This window comes from Pleurodeles waltl, chromosome 7 (genome assembly GCF_031143425.1).
Source record: "Pleurodeles waltl isolate 20211129_DDA chromosome 7, aPleWal1.hap1.20221129, whole genome shotgun sequence".
NCBI lineage: Eukaryota > Metazoa > Chordata > Amphibia > Caudata > Salamandridae > Pleurodeles > Pleurodeles waltl.
In genome coordinates, this window is record NC_090446.1 from 1,521,163,173 (window position 1) to 1,521,179,168 (window position 15,996).

The 15,996-nt window shown below is 48.4% G+C and overlaps 1 protein-coding gene across 1 annotated transcript in view; it reads right to left on the reverse strand.

The window, feature by feature from the left end:
* The window catches only part of LOC138246633 (guanylate-binding protein 2-like), a 90,784-nt gene extending 76,257 nt beyond the window's left edge, over nt 1-14,527 (reverse strand). The window contains exon 1 of the mRNA XM_069201344.1: nt 14,443-14,527. The gene's annotated coding sequence lies outside the window, so the exon portion shown is untranslated. The remainder of the gene's footprint in view (nt 1-14,442) is intronic.
* Nucleotides 14,528-15,996: the final 1,469 nt, after the last annotated feature.

Consider the following 15,996-nt stretch of genomic DNA (forward strand, 5'->3'; position numbering starts at 1 on the left):
CACCAGCCCTGCTGTCCAGGAGGCCACCGCCATCATCCCCGCTGCCCAGGAGGCCACCACCATCATCCCCGCTGCCCAGGATGCCACCACCAGCACCAGCCCTGCTGCCCAGGACAGGACCGCCAGCACGAGCCCCGCTGGGCCATGAAGGACCGCCAGCACCAGCCCCGCTGGGCCAGACAGGACCGTCAGCACCAGCCCCGCTGGGCCAGACAGGACCACCAGCAGCTGAGTCACTGCAAAGGAGCCCTCCACCACAACCACCGCTGAACAGGGCACGGCTGCCACAAGCACTGCTGAACAGGGCACCGCCGCCACAAGCACCACTGAACAGGGCACCGCCGCCACAAGCACCACTGAATAGGGCACCACCCACCACCGCATCAAGCACCGCTGCCAATGACACCGCCGCAACAAGCACCGCTGGCCCATGAGCGCCAAGGGCACTGACGCTACTGAGTCCGTCACGAGCAGGATGAAGCACTCTTGGCACAAAGCCCCCTCCAGAACCAGTGGACAAAGGCATCCACTAACTCTGTCCTTCGCAGGATGAAGCACTCTGGGCACAAAGCCCCCTCCAGAACCAGTGGAGAAAGGCATCCACTACCTCTGTCCTTGGCAGGATGAAGCACTCTGGGCACAAAGCCCCCTCCAGAACCAATGGAGACTGTTATCCACTTGAGAGACTGTGGCTTTGCACTCCCCAGGATGGATCAGTGGGCAACCCACCCACTGTAGAGACTTGAAAGACTGTGGCTTTGCACTCCCCAGGATGGAACAGTGGGCATGTGGCCCCCTCGTGGATTTGGCGTTGTGCACTCAACCGGCTGAGGTGCCCCCCCTTTCCCTTCCCCCTGAGGTGCCTGTTTTATTGCTATCTGATGCCCCTGCAGTGTTCTCTCCGTCATTTCAGGGATTGAGTGTCGTCCTCGCCCATACCGTGTGGGCCCAGTGTTCCACGGACTTCAATGGAGCACTACCTGGACTACTAATCTTGGTGTATATTTTGTTTATAGTGTATATATATATATATATATATATTTGCGTACTGAAGTTTAATATATTACAATCATTCAACTCATTTCCTTTTGTCTTTGCATTCTTTCGGGGGGTTGGGGGTTGTAACTGTAATGTATCATGCTGTATTAGTGTGTGTGTTGTCGTGGGTGAGGGTGGGGTGGGTGTGTTGCGTGTGTGTGTCCCTGTTTTTTCCCTCCCCCCTCCCCTGTGTCGTAGGTGCAGTGCTCACCGTGGTCTTCGCCGCCGGCGTTCGCACTCCTGGTTGATGAGCAAGAAGATAAGGGCTGGCAGGATGTGGAGTTCGGGTTCCATGGCGTCCGGATTCCTCGTGGGGTGTGTAGAGGTGAGCATTTTCCCTTCGAAGTCCTGTTTCCACCGTGTATTTGTCCGTGGTAAATCCGCCCCGGAAAAGGTGGCGGATTGGTAGGTTGTGATACTGTGGGCGGTACATTGTCCTCCGCCTGTCTGTTGGCGGTGACCGCCAAGCTGTTTGTTTGTACCGCCGTGGCGGTCAGAGTGTTAAAGTGGCTGTCTATGTTGGCGGTTCACGCCACGGTCGTAATTCCATTTTTTTACCGCCGGCCTGTTGGCGGTCTTACCGCCGCTTTAACACCGACCGCCAGGGTGGTAATGAGGGCCTTGGTGCCTACTGCCTGTTTCTGATCGCTTTTCTGGGGTGGGTGACAGCTGGGCTTTGTGTATTCCCCGTAGACAGCCACAAACAGTGGGAGCTTATGTGTGACTTGATGGGCCATCCTCGGAGGTTGGGAGGGAGGAGCTGGGCCCAACCTCACTTACACCCGAATGCAGACTTTAACCTCATTAAGCAGAACTGATTTACTGCCACATTTATCCTTTATGCCAATTTCTTTGTGGCACAGCATCTAAAAATTAAGTGTACAAATTAAGGCCCAGATTTTGTGTCAGGGTTGCATAACTTTTTTGTCACAACCCCAGAGCAAAATCTAATTTGTTAAATATAGTAATGCACTCAAATATACTCTATAGACCTGCTAAACATATGTCTAAGATGTTAAGATCTGATGCCACTTCCTGTGAGGTCATGGATTGCGCCCTGATGTCATGTCCTGTGAAGTCACTTGCCTGCGGCCTTACTTGGTTAGCCCCTGTAGGAGGCTGGCCTGGCTTATAGCGGGTACCTAGTGGGACTTACACCTTGTGCCAGGTACAATGATCCCTTATTAGTAGATTAGAGATGTTCCATTAGCTTAGGCTGATAGAGGTAGCTATAGCGGAGCAGCTTAGGCTGAACTAGGAGACATGAAAAGCTCCTACTATACCACTTATATCACTTAGCACTATATCACAAGAAACACAATACTCAGAGTTACTACAAAATAAAGGTACTTTATTTTAGTGACAATATGCCAAAAGTATCTCAGAGGATATACTCCCTTAGGAGGTAAGTAAAATACACAAAATATATACACAGACCGAAATCAGGTAAGTAAAACACTTAGAAAGTTAGAGCAAACACTGTAGAACACAATAGAATGCAATAGGAGACAATAGGCCTAGGGGCAACACAAGCCATATACTCTGAAAGTGGAATGCGAACCAGGAAGAGACCCCAGGCCTAGTGTAGTGTGTAGAGGGTCGCTGGGAGTGTAAGAAAACACTAAGGGTTTCCAAGATACCCCACCCCAAGACCCTGAAAAGTAGGAGTATATTTACCCTACTACCCCAGAAAGACAGTAAAGTCGAGATAGGGGATTCTGCAAAGACAACAACTGACTGCAATGCACTGAAGATGGATTCCTGGACCTGAGGACCTGTAAAGGAAGGGGAGCAAGTCCAAAAGTCACAAAAGTGTCCGGGGGGCAGGAGCCCACTAAACCCCGGATGAAGGTGCAAAAGGGCTGCCTCCGGGTGGAAGAAGCCGAAGATTCTGAAACAACGGAAGGTGCCAGGAACTTCTCCTTTGGTCAGAAGATGTCCCACATAGTGCTGAAGGATGCAGAGTTTTTTCTACACAGAAGGACCGCAAACAAGCCTTGTTAGCTGCAAGAGTAGCGTTTGAGGATAAATGATGCTGCCCGGGCCAAGGATGGACCAGCAGGTTGCCACTTGGAAGAGGAGACAGAGGGGGCACCCAGTAACGGGGAGCCCATGCAGAAGCAGGCAGCACCAGCAGAAGCACTTGAACAGGCGTTCAAGAAAGCTGAACACAACAGTCGACTCAGCAACACAAAAGAAGGTCCCACGAAGCCGGAGGTCAACTCAGCGAGTTGGGCAATGCAGGACGGAGTGCTGGGGACCTGGGTTAGAATGTGCACAAAGGAATCCTTGCAAGAGTGCACAGAAGCCCTAGCAGCTGCAGTTCCCGCAGTACACAGGATTACTGTCTGGCGTGGGGAGGCAAGGACTTACCTCCACCAAACTTGGACAGAAGGACCACTGGACTGTGGGGGTCACTTGGATCCAGCTCCTGTGTTCCAGGGACCACGCTCGTTGAGATGAGAGGGGACCCATAGAACAGGTGAAGCAGAAGTTTGGTGTCTGCGGTAGCAGGGGGAAGACTCCGTCAACCCACGGGAGATTACTTCGGGATTTCCAGTGCAGGGTGAAGGCAAACAGCCCTCAGAGCATGCACCACCAGGAAGCAGTTGAGAAAGCCGGCAGGATGAGGCGCTACAATGTCGCTGGTAGTCTTCTTGCTACTTTGTTGCAGTTATGCAGGCGTCCTGGAGCAGTCAGTGGTCGATCCTTGGCAGAAGTCGAAGAGAGAAGTGCAGAGGAACTCTGGTGAGCTCTTGCATTCATTATCTGAAGAGAAACCCACAGGAGAGACCCTAAATAGCCCTCAGAAGAGGATTGGCTACAGAGAGGTAAGCACCTATCAGGAGGGGTCTCTGACATCACCTGCTGGCACTGGCCACTCAGAGGTGTCCATTGTGCCCTCACACCTCTGCATCCAAGATGGCAGAGGTCTGGGACACACTGGAGGAGCTCTGAGCACCTCCCCTGGGGAGGTGCTGGTCAGGGGAGTGGTCACTCCCCTTTCCTTTGTCAAGTTTCATGCTAGAGCAGGGCTGGGGGGATCCCTGAACTGAAGACTAGCTTATACAAGGAGGGCACCATCTGTGCCCTTCAAAGCATTTCCAGAGGCCAGGAGAGGCTACTCCTCTCAGGCCCTTAACACCTATTTCCAAAGGGAGAGGGTGTAACACCCTTTCTCAGAGGAAATCCTTTGTACTGCCTTCCTGGGACTGGGCTGCCCAGGCCCCGGGGGGCAGAAACCTGTCTGAGGGTTGGCAGCAGCTGCAGCTGCCAGGAAAATCCCAGAGAGTTAGTTTGGCAGTACCCGGGTTCTATGCTAGACCCCCAGGGATGCATGGGATTGTCCCCCCAGAATGGTATTGAGGGGACAATTCCATGATCCTAGACATGTTACATGGCCATGTTCGGAGTTACCATTGTGACGCTACATATAGGTATTGACCTATATGTAGTGCACGCGTGTAATGGTGTCCCCGCTCTCACAAAGTTCGGGGAAATTGCCCTGAAAGATGTGGGGACACCTTGGCTAGTGCCAGGGTGCCCTCACACTTAGTACCTTTGCACCTAACCTTCACCAGGTGAGGTTTAGACATATAGGTGACTTATAAATTACTTAAGTGCAGTGAAAATGGCTGTGAAATAACATGGACATTATTTCACGCAGGCTGCAGTGGCAGTCCTGTGTAAGAATTGACTGAGCTCCCTATGGGTGACAAAAAAAATGCAGCCCATAGGGATCTCCTGGAACCCCAATACCCTGGGTACCTAGGTATACTAGGGAATTATGAGGGTGTTCCAGGGTGCCAATAAGAATTGGTGAAAATAGTCACTAGCCTGTAGACAATTTTAAAAGCAAAGAGAGCATAAAAACTGAGGTTCTGGTTATCCAAGCACAGGGAACACATACAGGGCATACAAACTTATGAGCACTAGGGTCCTGGCTATCAGGATCCCAGTGCCACATATCAAACACAATGACAAAATAGGGTTTCCACTATGAGAACTGGGGTCCTGGCTAGCAGGATCCCAGTGAGACAATAAAAACACCCTGACATATACTCACAAACAGGCCAAAAGTGGGGGTAACAAGGCTAGAAAGAGGCTACCTTCCTACAGTCCCCCCACTTCTTTTTGTAGTACTTGTGCTCTGAGTATTTGTAGTTGCCTAGGATCACACCTTTTGGTGATACAGGGACGTCAAGAATTTACCTTTTCAGACTAATTTAGCTACTATAAGGGTGTCTCTTTCTAACATTTACACATAATGCTTTTTATCTAAGTAATGAACGGTTGGATTACAACATGGCTAACAGGGAGAAGGCACTTTTCATTTTGGGCAGTTTTGCCTAGCGTTATTAGCTATGTTGTTATCATTACATACTTAAGCATATTGAAGTGTATATCTTTTCTGTTTTTAACATTCTTGTTTGACTTTTATTTGACTTTGTTTTACTAGTTTCAATTTTTATGAGTAGAGACAGAACAAAATACAAATAAATAATAACAGTTACAAGAGGATACACTGGTGATAGTCAGGGCCACAGGAATTATCTAACAGGAGAGGGCCAGATTATGTGACAGTAATAACTAAATTATGCAGCAAGAAGAGGCAAATTTTGAAGGAAGCTGGCCTGGTGTATGGTGAACACCTAGGTATTATACCAGGTCCAGGTATCCCCTATTAGTGAAGTGCAGTCAGTGTCTGGAAAGCCAGGGCTCTCTAGAGGTAGCTGTGGATGAACGGCCAAGACTTATCTAGGAGACATGCAAAGCTTATGCAATACCACTGTAGTCACACAGCACTTACACACATGAAGAACCACACAGTGTTACAAAAATAAAGGCACTTTATTATAGTAACACAACACTAGATTACCTGTAGGCAGTTCACCCCAACTGATGGAAAGTGCACACTAATTATATACATATTTTGCAAACAGCAATTAGCATAGAAAACAACAAACATTGGCAATACTTAGTGGAAATAGCAAGGGCCCTAGGGGAGGGCCAAACCATATACTAAGAAAGTGGAATGCGAGATACAGTCCCCCACCCGTGGATGTGGTGTTGTTAGAGTGGAGCTGGAAGAACTAGGAACCCCAAGAGGTGAGTACCTGAGTGAACCCCAGCGACCAGGACAGAGGAGGTAAGTATCTGGTCATCCCAAGGACTAAGAGGAGGACTTAGAAAAATTATTATGTAAGACCAGAACGAAACAAGAAGAAACCAAAGCTGGATTCCGGAAGAAGAGGACCTGCAAAAAAAGGGGACAGAGTCCAGTCCATGATGTAGTGTCCAGTGGGGGCAGTAGCAACTACCCACCTTCCTGTGGATGAAGAACCAGGTCAACAGCGGAAGAAGAAGACCAGCTATTGAGCCCAGCAGCTGAAGAGGAGTCCTTGGAGCAGTGCATATGGTGTCCCACGTCTGTTTTCAGGTTGCAGATGGTCAGTAGTGTTGGAGAACCACCAACAAGCCTTGGCAAATGCAAGAGGAGCAAAAGAAGAGTTGCAAGGCTGAAGAGGACCAGCAGGTCCCAGGGACTCAGCCCTTGGAGGGGAGTCCGGCATGACCCTGAGCAGTTGGGAGAGTCAACAGAAGCAGTTGCAGCCCCCACAGGCAACCCACTGGTAGCATACATAGTAAGTTGCAGTGAGGCCCAGACGGCACACCTGAAGAGGAGTCCCACATCACTGGAGCACCAGAGAGGAGACTATGCTTGGCAGGAAGAAGTGCTGGGACCAGGAAGAAGTGCTTGGGACCAGGGATACTTGGAGACTGAAGATCCCTTGGAACAGGTGCACAGGGGTACTGTCCTGCAAGGAGAGGCAAGGCCTTATCTCCCAAGTTGGACAGCTAGCTTAGAGGACCAAGGGGACCACTCCAGACAGCCACCTTTGATGCAAAATCCACCACGCAGTTCCAGAGGAGAGCAGATTCACGCAGCTGGATGTCGTTGCTGTAGGTGACTCCTTCACTCCAAGGGAGATTCCTTCTTGCTTCTTGGCACAGGCTGAAGTCTCGCCGACCTCAGAGGACGCACAGCTGGGGAAATGATGCAGTTGCTAGAAGGAGCCGGAGAAACAATGTTGCAAAGCAACGTTGTCACAGGAGTTGCAGCTTTGGCAGTTCCCGCCAGAGAGTCCAGTAGCAGTTCCAGTGGCCAAAAGTGGAAGTAAACGATGCAGAGGAGTCCTGGTGGAGTCTTCCACATCAAATCTGGGGACCCACCCTCAAGGGAGTTCCTAAATAGCCCTAAAAGGGGGTTTGGTCACCTAGCACACGTGTTGCTGCGCTTTTAGTAACTTGTGAACTGTTCGAGCTAGAAACAATTTTTTGTTTAAATCTGTAGATTACGATTTTGTGGCAAATGCAGCAAATCCATAATTATGCGAAAAACACCGCAGCGCACCAATGCATAATTCCAGTGGCCCTGGTAATAGCCACCAATGCATCGGCAATACAGTGATTGTATCAATGCATTTGTAATAATTCTGCACACATTTCATAATGTTACAGGAAAATACAGTGAGTGCAGTCCATCCCATAAGTGTATGTAAAAGGCACTAAATAGCAAGATACAGTTTGACTATCGCAGTGTTTAGATGACATATTGTATTGTAGTCTGTCAGATCTCCGAGTAGTGGCAGTATTTATTTCATGAGCATAGAATCCTTACTCTGATGTGTGGATTAGGCTAGATGAGGTTGATCGTTCAACATCCTTGTCTTCAGCAACGTGGAATAAAAAGGTACATGCCAGAACTCAAATACCTTTGGGTCTCAGAGAAAGAAGTGGTAATTCTGCATATATTTTAATCTGTGTTACAGAGGGCAAGATCTCTTCAATCTTCTGATGTGTATCATAATTGGATCATCATGAATGTTCCATTGCACACAGCGCCCCTCCAAATGATGTAGGGATGATGGACAGTGCACAGGTCTGGGAGGAGGGGGTATGGAGGATCAGTGTGCAGGTTCAGCTATTTTTGCATGAGGTTATAACTTTCAGTACACACTTCTTAAAATAAGGCATAAAGTACCCCTTGACATACAGTATAAGGATATTGCAGGTCACAGAGGAGTTCTATAAACATATAGAGGAACGAGGCCGAAGGCTGAGTTCTTTAAGTCGAAGCCGACCAGACAGCACAGCTGTATGGTTTGCTGAAGACATTTAAGGGACATTTGGAAAGCTTCCCTGGGAATGTATTCCCGCCATTGCTTACCTTTGGCTTTGTAGCTTGCAACTCACATTTGCTTGGTTTCTATTTGCTAGCTGTATTTGTTTTAGGCTGTCTAGCTTGAGTTTGCCCCTCCCGTAGAGCAGCCTTGTTTACTGCATCCTTCCACCAGTGTTTGATTTCTGTAAACAGGCCTTTAAATCTTGTTCTCATCTTGTCACATTTGCTGTGCACTCAAAGACCGAGGTCAAATGACAAACTCATTCTTCCCTTGGAGCATGGTGTTTATCTTTCTTTCTCCGGCTTCAAAGTGAGAGGACTTAAATGACAATCATGTTGGCTACGGGGGTGTGATGGAAGAAGGTTTTAGGGTGATATTTTTTTCTACCACACAACAAACTTTAATTGTCTGTAAATGAAATGTGCAGATAATTAAAAATATAAGTGTGGTGAAAACAAATATTTTAAGATGATCAAAACTAATCAATACACTAGGTTATGACATTTACACACATTAACAAGTGCTATGTACTTTTATCAGTAAAACTGTATGTCTGTGCAAATGTAATGGTCATTTCAATTGAAGATGTGTTGCTTTTAATGGCAGTGTGTTACCACACCATGCATACTCCACTCTATGTCACTGAACTCCACTATGCACCACTCCATACCACTCCACTCTACACCACTCCACTCCACTCCTCGGAGTACTCTGTTTTAATGCACTCTATTCTGTTCCACTGCACTCTACGCGAGTGCACTCTATGCCAATCCAATCTATGCCATTCTAATCTACTCTGCACCCCTGTACTCTACACCACTCTACGCCATTTCCCTCTACCCTGCACCACTCCACTCTATGCCACTTCCATCTACTCTGAAACAATCTACTCTATGACACTGCACTCTATGCCATTGCAATCTACACTGTACCACCCCACTCTACATAACTCTACTCTGCACCACTCCACACTATGCCACTGCCCTCTACGCCAATGCACTCTTAACCACTTTACTAAAAACCTGTGCACTCTAAGCCACTTCTTTCTATGCCACTCTACTTTGCACCACTACAGCCTATGTCAATGCGCTCTATGCCACTCTACTATACAACGTTGTACTTTACTGCAGCACTCTATGCCACTGCACTGTTTGCCACTCTATTCTACTCTGCACTGCTACAATCTACACCACTGCTCTTTACATCACTTTACACCAATGCAATCTACACCCCTCTGCTCTGCAACACTGCACACTACGCCACTCTGTTCTACTCTGCACCATTGTGCTCTACGCCAATGCACTCTATGCCACTCTACTCTATGCCACTTTCCTTTATGACACTCTACTCTGCACATTTTGCCACTGAACTCTGCGCCACTCCACTCTGCACCATGCACGCTACTCTCCACCGCTCAACTCTATGCCACTCTACTGTACTCTGCACCAATGCACTCTATGCCACTACACTCTACGCCACTCTATCATGCACCACATCACCCTTTGACACAGCACTCTACGTCACTGCAATCTATGCTGTGCCACTCCAGTCTGCACCCCTCTAATCTTCGCCATTCTATGCTAGTGCACCCCCCTCTAAACCAGTGCACTGCACACCAATGCACTCAACATCACTTTACTAAAAAGCAATGCACTCTGTGCCAATATACTCTGCACCACAGTACTCTGCATCACTTCCCTCTAGGCCACTCTACGACGCTTCACTCTAGAACATTACATTACATGGCACTCTACTCCATTAAACTCTACTCCACTCCGTACCACTCTACGACACTTTACTAAACTCTGTGACTCTCTACAAACTGTTTCTATACCACTCCATGCCACTTTATTCCACTCTATTCGGTGACACACTACTCCACTCTATCCCACTCCAAGACATTCTATGCCTCTTCATTCTACGATACTCTACTGCACTCTACAACACTCCATGACACTCCACTATACCACACTGTACTACGCTAAATGATGCTGTATTCAACTCTCTCTAAGCCACTCCACATTACTTTACTCCACTCTATGCCACTACATTCTTCTTTATGTCTCCACTCTACAACACTCTAATCACTCCTCGACACTCTGCACCACACCAATCAACAACACACTATGACACATCATTCTCCTTTTTGCCATTAACTTATAGCCATGCTGAACAGTAGCCATGCTAGTTTACAACATGGCTAAAACACATTGGCAAAGCCAATAGCTCTGCATAGATGAGACTTATTGGCTTTGCCAATGTTTGTTTATAAAGTATGGCACTCCGAGGTGACTGGCAATATCCTTATTGTCTATGCCAGGGAACACAATAGCCCATATAATACATGGTCAAACCACCATCTTTCACATAAACCACTTAAAAGCTTAGTGCAGCGGTTCCCAACCTGTGGGCCGAGGCCCCCCAGGGGTCCATGACACTTTCCCAGGGGATCCGCATGAAAGCACTTCTCAACTGGGGCCTCTAGAAACATATGCAGCAGCTTTCACACAGAAATAAAGAGTCAAGATTACTCTGGTGACTAATTTACCTGCTTGAGCGACATGGGAGTTTTGTCCAGTGGCGGTTTTGATTCATCTAAGGTAGCACGGATGGTTACTATTCCTTCTGCTGAGAACGTGTATCATGCAAAGAACAGTATTTTATGTGCATAGCTCAGTGGGTTACTACTTTTGTCACAGAGATTCTTTTGTTACTGTGCAGTTAATGAATTACAACCATAATCTAGCACAGTGAGCTATGAACTGCCATCAAAGAGCTACCTGCAAACTGCATGGCACAAATTATACAAAAAGGTTTGCTTGCATAGAAATACATTCTTATTATTAACGTCAATGCTAATCACTGTGTAATATTTTGAATGCTGAGTTTGTGCTTCTCCAGACCAAGCACTGGCATGAGAGGTGCTATAAAGCAAATGAATTATACGTGACAGAGAGGCTATGGAGAGATGAGAGGCCCTTATGGTTTTACTTCTTTTCCCCACTGCACATTTATGTCAAAAGCTTTCTCAGATCTTATGTATCTAAAAACAGAAATTGCTTGGGAAATTTAGAATCTGACCTGAGAATTCAGCTTTCCTAAATACGATCAAACATTGAAAAATTAGTCACCTGAGCTTCAGCACCAATCTTCCCATTAAAATGTTTTGATTTTTGCATATTTTTTTAATCTAAAATAATTAAATATTCGAGTATTTGTTTGATGTGAACTTGTTTGTGTATTTTTTGCAAATTACTTTTTTTAATATTTGAAATTTAAATGGTACAAATGCTTGGGTGTCCCCTGCTTCCAGTAGTGATTCAGTGGGGGTCCTCAGGAGTCAAAAGGTTGGGAACCACTACCTTAGTGCGTAGCTTTTGTCACTGCAAGCTATTAAAATGGAGCAGAAGAAAGAAAAGCAATGTTCCATCTGTTGCTTTAAACAGTTGCTTTAATTGTGCTCCGTGACCTGACCTGCCTTTCAGCTTGGCTGCTGGCTCTGGCAGAAGGCATTGTGAGTCAGAACCCAAATGTAAGAACCTTATTAAAGTCGAGTTCTGACGTCTTTTCTTTATAATCAGTGACTTGATGCATCAGAAGTAGCCGATTACATAGAAATAAATGGCTGCTGTTTATATAGGGAGCACATAATCCTATGCATTAAATAGTCTGTAGAACATACTTTTCAACTGTGAGAACATGCCTTCCTTTCTCCCTACTCCAGTCCAAACGATATGATTCTGTACATTTATCGAAGCCTGCATTTCGCAAACAAAGGGTGATTTGTAAAGGATCCCCCCCAGAAATGTATTGTGTCCTACGCCCCTGTATGTGTTAGTGCTTATATGTGTACATCTGTGTGAGTGTGCACGTGTGTGTGTGTGAGCGCGTGGGCGTACACAGCCTGCACTACGTAGACCGGTGTGATTTCTCTGTCCAGAGAGGTGTCCAGCATAGATCCAGATTACACCTGCCAGGTTCACATAATATAAAACAACAGACTGACAATTGTTAATGCGTTTTGTTACTATCCCGCAGCTGTGGCATGGTCTGGTCTGCCTTAGACATACGTTGTGCAATCCTCGCTTAAACCACAGCTCCAAAGGGGACCCATGTCAGGGTATGACTTTTTCAGACAATCCTCGAGTTTTACAAAATAGAAAAATAATCAAATAAAAACGATGTAACTCTTGGCAGCCACGGTTTAAACACTTTGGGTATTTACACATTTTTTATAAAAAATGTTATACGGAAAAGTAACCCAAAGGTGATCTCTCTCTATCAAAGCAGAATTTGAGACTGGAACAGTTAAGTTACTAGAGACTTTATTGGCCAATAACGGCGAGAACATCACTGTCAGAAACTCTAACACACCCCATCAAAGGGAGTCCCATACAACAGCCCTACAAAGTGTCAAACATGGCAGCAAAAAGAACGCAGTGGTTGTGAAATCTGACAGGTATGCGGTGTATTTATCCAAAGGAATGAGAAGTGTCTTACCTTCAAATGTGACAACCTAACGCAGGGCAGTGTGCCGACGCTGCACATCTCAGCACCAGTACCTAACCCTGGCTGTCACAGGGCAGTGTGCCAACGCTGCACCTCTCAGCACCAGTACCTAACCCTGCCAGTCACATGGCAGTGTGCCAACGCTGCACCTCTAGCACCAGTACCTAACCCTGCCAGTCACAGGGCAGTGTGCCAACGCTGCACCTCTCAGCGCATTACCTAACCTTAGCTGTCACAGGGAAGTGTGCCAACGCTGCACCTCCCAGCGCCAGTACTGTCTCAGGGCAGTGTGCCAACGCTGCACCTCTCAGCGCATTACCTAACCTTAGCTGTCACAGGGAAGTGTGCCAACGCTGCACCTCTCAGCACCAGTACCTAACCCTGGCTGTCACAGGGCAGTGTGCCAACGCTGCACCTCTCAGCACCAGTACCTAACCCTGCCAGTCACATGGCAGTGTGCCAACGCTGCACCTCTAGCACCAGTACCTAACCCTGGCTGTCACAGGGCAGTGTGCCAACGCTGCACCTCCCAGCGCCAGTACTGTCTCAGGGCAGTGTGCCAACGCTGCATCTCTCAGCACCAGTACCTAACCCTGGCTGTCTCAGGGCAGTGTGCCAACGCTGCACCTCTCAGCGCCAGTACCTAACCCTGGCTGTCACAGGTCAGTGTGCCAACGCTACACCTCTAGCACCAGTACCTAACCCTGGCTGTCACAGGGCAGGGCGCCAGGGTAGCAGATCTCAGCACCAGTACCTCTCTGCACCGGTACCAAACCCTAGGGGTCACATGGCTCTGTCTGAGGGCTGTGCCTCTCAGCACCAAACCTAACCCTGGCTGTCACAGGGCAGTGAATCGGGGAAGTACCCCTAACCGCCAGTACCAAGGTTGTCAGGTCTTCCCCTATAACTAACGCTGACAAATGTATTTATTTTTGAAGTTTTATGTAGCGCCAAATCGACTCGAAGGTGTAGGAGCGCTTCACATGACCACCAGTTACATTACACAAGGACAGATGCATATTTTGACACTGGGAGATTACGTGATTTGTCTAGAATCACAGGGTGTTGAGCAGACGCTGGGATATGAACAGGTTTCCCCAAAGTCAGCAGCTCTGGCCGTAACGCCACATCCTCCCCCCAGCTAAGGTAATGAGCTGGTATATTCCTTCTACCTTATGTGCAGCCGCCCCTTACCCTGGGTAACGTGTTGGTTTCTCCCTCTCTGCTGGCTTTCGCAGTGCAATGTGCCAGGAAGTACCTCTTCTGGGCACCTAACGGCGGCTTTACAGCGCCTCTGCTGGCAGTCATAACTTAGAGTGCCAGGAAGTACCTCTTCTCGGCACAGCACCCTACCTTGGCTATCACAGGTATCCTGCTGTTATAGCGCCTCTGCTAGCTATCATAGCTTAGAGTGCCAGGAAGTACCTCTTCTCGGCACCAGCACCCTACCTTGGCTATCACAGGTATGCAGCTGTTATAGCGCCTCTGCTTCATAGTTTAGTGTGTTAGGGAGTACCTCTTCTCGGCACCAGCACCCTACCTTGGCTCCCACAGTTATCCTGCTGTTATAGCGCCTCTGCTGGCTATCATGGCTTAGAGTGCTAAGAAGTACCTCTTCTCGGCACCAGCACCCTACCTTGAGTATCACAGGTATCTTGCTGTTATAGCGCCTCTGTAGGCTATCATAGTGCCATGCGCCAGGACGTACCTCTTCTCGGCACCGGCCGCGTCCTCGATCAGCTCCTCGGCTTGGGTCTGCGGCAACGATCAGTGCATCCGCTCCGGAGAAGTGTGACCCCCAGCGTGGGAGGGAGCCCTTAAATACAGCCTTCTAGGCGCGCCCCGCCCTCTCCCGGCCCTGCTCCAGAATTCCCTTTTAGGATTGGCAGCCAGCAGTGGGCATGGGGTACTCCTCCGCCCCTAACAGTGGCCCCTTCTCCTCCCCACAAAAGTCAAAAAGTTCTGCATAGTGTCAGACGCACGTAGAGTGGACCTGGGGCGGTCCCACTGGCCCTCAAAGGGGTCACAATGGGCGGCGGCGTTCTCGGGGGTCTCCACATTAGACCTTCAATGAGACCTCCAACCCGTGGCACTTAAGCATACCAACAGGCCCGATTCATGCGGGAGACTCCCGATTTTTGTAGCTAAACGTGGCTTTATTTTGGCTCCCGCCTGAAATTGTCTTTACTTCAATATAGATCAATAGTGGAAATACATTCTCCAGCTTATATATATATTTTATCTCCCCCTTTCGGGTTCTGGAATGTAAGCCTCGGGGCTTTAGTATAGTGTAGTGGTTTCTGTTAACTAATTGCTGGGCAAAAAGCATGAAGGGCCCACTCAGCCCTGCCAAGATTAGAACCCGTGAGGCCCTCTGCAGGAAGTGAAGATCACGAGAGTGGCACTGCCAGTCCAGCTCATAAAGAGCTAAATAAATCCCAAAAGTCCCAAAAATGTTCACCTTGCATTCACTAAGGGGTGACTATGCATGCATGTTGGTGATGAAGCTCAGGTTCCTGGCAGCTGAGCGCATTCGAAGCCTTATCGAAGAGGTGGCACCTCTGTGCCACGTGGCTGGATCACCCCAGATAACAATACCATTCTAGGTGCCCTCCCTGTCACTCATGCCTTAGCAATACATCTGTGGAGAAACAAAGCTTGCCCTACTGCTGCCACGACTGTGCCTGTCCTCTCAAGGAGGGAAGCTTGCACTGCTGCCCTGGCTCTGCCTGTCCTCTGAAGGAGGGAAGCTTGTGCTGCTGCTGCCCAGCCTGTGCCTGTCCTCTGAAGGAGGGAAGCTTGTGCTGCTGCTGCCCAGCCTGTGCCTGTCCCCTGAAGAAGGGAGGCTTGCATTGCTGCGTCCCAAGCTGTATCTGTCCTCTGAAGGATGAAAGCCTGCACTTCTGTTGTCCTGGTTGTACCTGTCCTCTGAAGCAGGGAAGCTTGTGCTGCTGCTACCCTGGCCTTGCCTGTCCTCTTAAGGAGAGACACTGAGAAGGGAAAAACAGTGAACTGGCACCTGTTTTTCCCAGGCCTCTCTATACGTATCCCCTAAAGGAAGGAAGCTTCCACTGCTGCCCAGGCTGTGCCTGTCCTCTGAAGAAAAGAAAAGAAGCTTGTGGAGGGAAGCTTGCACCGCTGCTGCCCTGGCTGTGCCTGTCCTCTGAAGGAAGGAAGCTTGTGCTGCTGCTGCCATAGCTGTATCTGTCCTCTGAAGGAAGAAAGCCTGCACTGCTGCTGCCCAGGCTGTGCTTGTCCTCTG